At 45.2% G+C, this 3,560-nt stretch overlaps 1 protein-coding gene across 2 annotated transcripts in view; it reads left to right on the plus strand.

Annotated features, from left to right (window-relative positions):
- The first annotated feature begins 333 nt into the window (after window positions 1-333).
- The window catches only part of LOC143297979 (EF-hand calcium-binding domain-containing protein 6-like), a 70,404-nt gene continuing 67,177 nt past the window's right edge, over window positions 334-3,560 (plus strand). Inside the window, exon 1 of one of the 2 annotated variants that reach the window (XM_076610612.1) lies at window positions 334-451. The gene's annotated coding sequence lies outside the window, so the exon portion shown is untranslated. Of the gene's footprint in view, window positions 566-3,560 lie in introns of both variants that reach the window. The other variant, XM_076610611.1, reaches the window with a different exon arrangement.

Genomic DNA, 3,560 nt, shown 5'->3' on the forward strand with positions numbered 1-3,560 from the left:
TGTCACCAGCGACAAAATTAACCCCGGCGATAATGTATACCTCGACACGCCCTCTCCTCTGTGTGTGTGTGTGTGTGTGTGTGTGTGTAGCAGTGGTTCGATCACAACGACATGAGAGTGTGCTCTTTCCGCAGTTTGATAACGACGGGTGGCCTGAAACACAAGGTGTGTTGTATAGTGTCTGCAGGTCTGTGGAAGTTTTTTTTTTTTCTTTTTTTTTTTTTTTTTTACTGCTGTTGCCTGCTTGTGTGTTGTTAATCTCTGTGTGTGTGTGTGTGTGTGTGTGTGTGTGTGCGCGGTTCGTATCGTGGCTCTGGCTGTGTGTGTGGCGGTGTAGAAGTGAGTGTGTGTGTGTGCGTGTGTGTGTGTGTGTGCGTGTGTGTGTGTGTGTGCCTTTGAAGGAAGGGCAGTACAGGGAAAAGGCAGAAGAGTGTGGTTCTCATTTTGTCAGGTACTCAGTGATTTGAGTTGTGACTTGTTCTTCTTCTTCTTCTTCTTCTTCTTGTTTTCTACCTTTGCCGATTCGTTTTGGAAAGTTTTATTCGCGCAGGCGGGAAAGGAGCGGGTGAGACTTTCGTTGTTGTTAATGTTGTTGTTGTTATTTTTATTGCTGTTGATGTATATGTTGTTTTTGTTGTTGTTGTTGTTGTTGTTTTCGAACTATCCACTTTGCATTGTGTGTGTGTGTGTGTGTGTGTGTGTGTGTGTGTGTGTGTGTGTGTGTGTGTGTAGTGTCTGTCAGTCTTTTTGTGCCCGTCTGTTTGTCTGTCTGTCTGTCATAAAAACGAAGAAATGAACCGTTCCTTTCCTCTCACTGTGGGTTGTTATCATGACAAGGTTACGTACGATAAAGCCATCAAAATAGACACTGAGATAAAAGAGAGAGATGTAGACAGACAGACAGACAAAGATAGACAGAGAGGGAAAGATTGTGTGTGTGTGTGTGTGTGTGTGTGTGTGTGTGTGTTGGGAGAAAGGCGGGAGTGAGAGAGAGAGAGATGATGATGATGATGATTTATTATCATTTTTATACTGCCAGAGCCTAAAATTAAAGCTATTTAAGCAGTAAAAGAGAGAGAGAGAGACAGAGTCAGTCATAGAGAGACTACAGATTCAAACTCCGATGAGTTATTCACCTCAGCCCAAAGCCTCAGATGAACAGTTAAAATGAATATGGACGGGGGGGGGGAAAAAAAAAGTACGAATTATGCAGGACACGGGGCACTATAAATATAATCCCGACTTCACTAGCAAGACGAACGGAACGTGAACACTACAAAACACACACGGAGCAGGTGGAGCGCTATACAGTGTGACTTGAAAAGCCGCTCGTTATACAGCTAGGTCGTATGGCGCTGTATTCACGGATGTGTGTGTGCGTGTGTGTGTGTGTGTGTGTGTGTGTGTGTGTGTGTGTGTGTGTCCGGGTATCTGCTGACATTTATTTATCTCTGTTGCTGTATCTCTGTCTCTGTCTCTCTGTTTGTCTTTATCTGTCTGATCTCTCTCTCTCTCTCTCTCTCTCTCACTCACTCACTCTCTCTCACACACACACACACACACACACACACACACACACACACTCACACACACCTCCTCACTCTCCTCCTTTTTCTTTCACAACGCACGTACGAGTTTAACCTCTGTCTGACCAAAACGCATCTACCTATAATTTTTGTTTGCCTCACACCCTCCCCCCCCCTCCTCTTCCCCCCACCCTGACCCCCCCCGGCCCCCCTCCCAAAAAAAAAAAAAAATTGTGTCCACGAAAATTCGTTCATTTTATCTTCTGACGGAGAAAATAATATTAATCACTTGTTGTTGTTTTTTTTTTGTTCATATATGTTGTTGTTGTTTCTGTATAGAATGAAATGTTTTCTTGTTCCATTCGACTCTGACACCAACCTAACCCCCCCCCCCCCACACACACACACACACACACACACCCCACCACCCCACCACCACCTTCCCTGATCCCTTATAAGCTTCTCTCCCCTCCCCTTCCCCCCTCCCCCCTCCCCAAACCTTTATTTCCCCCCTCCCCTTTCCCTTTCTCTTCCCCCCTCACCCTCCTCACTAGCCCCCCCCCCTCTCCCCCTCCCCCAATCCGTACTTTCCCTTTCCCTTTCTCTTTCCCCCTCACCCTCCTCACTAGCCCCCCCCCCCCCCCCCCCCTCCCCCAACCCTTACTTTCCCTTTCCCTTTCCCTTTCTCTTTCCCCCTCACTAGTCTCCCACCCACCCCGCCCCCACCCCCACCACCTTAACTCTTTCCATACGAACGGCGAAAGAGGACGACGTTAACAGCGTTTCACCCCAATTACCATCATCAAAATATTGCAAGCGGAAGGCTCTTATACTGAAGACGTGAATGTTGACCAAAAAAAAATACCACAATTCTGACGACGGAAGCTAAAGGTTGGGTCATTCAGACACTCACTGGACATCCGAGGGGTCCGTGTAGAGGAGAAGAGAGGACTGGCCGTACGGAGTGAGTTATTAACGCCTTCCTCGCTCTAAACCCCACAGAGAGTCAGTTGGCGGTGTGGGTGGTAACCACAACAAGGAATCAGATCCTGTTGAGCAGGGCAGGAACATTGGCGACAGATTTTTAATTCAAGCTTTAATTTTAAAATAACACGTGTCGGTGATTGGATGCTGGAAGTCTGGACGGACAGCCAATCGGGTGGTGCCTGGCCGAAGCAAGGTATTTCACCCCCATCAGGAAAGTTTTTTTTTTCCCTGTGCTATACAGAACAGAGCTCGGTACAAGAACAAGTATTCGTAAATAGCCATACGTGTATGCCATTGCACAATAATGCAGAAACACTATTACTAAATAATTGAAAATAAAAAGATCAGTAAGTGTGTGCGTTCCCAGGTTGTGTGCCTGTACAGTGATTTTTTTTCTTTATTTATGCACGTGTAGTCACGTGTATCCTTTTCCGCGAAGCTAACTAGTTCAAGATGGGAAGGGACGAAGTATAATGTACTGTAATGTAATGTAAATGGCGATTGTATACTGAGCGCTTCTCCTACGACAAGTCAAACTGCCCCCACCCCCCACCCCCCACCCCACCACCACCTTCCCCTTCCCATCCCCTCTCCCGAAATGCATTCAGTGACTGACTGACTGACTGACTGGCTGAATGACTGACTGACTGAATGAATGAATAAAATAATGAATTATGAATGAATGACGAAATGCATTCACTGACTGACTGAATGAATGAATGAATTATGGATGAATGAATTATGGATGAATGACGAAATGCATTCACTGACTGATTGACTGACAGACTGACTGACTGAATGAATAATGAATGAATAAAAGAATGAATGAATGAGTAAATGAATGAATGACGTAGTGCATTCAGTGACTGGCTGAATGAATGAATGAATGAAATGCATTCGCTGAATGAATGAATGAATGAGTAAATGAATGAATGAACGACGAAATGCATTCACTGACTGACTGATTGAATGAATAAAAGAATGAATGAATGACGAAGTGCATTCACTGACTGACTGACTGACTGACTGAATGAATGAATGATTTAA

The sequence above is a fragment of the Babylonia areolata genome, chromosome 23, assembly GCF_041734735.1.
Source record: "Babylonia areolata isolate BAREFJ2019XMU chromosome 23, ASM4173473v1, whole genome shotgun sequence".
Lineage (NCBI taxonomy): Eukaryota > Metazoa > Mollusca > Gastropoda > Neogastropoda > Buccinidae > Babylonia > Babylonia areolata.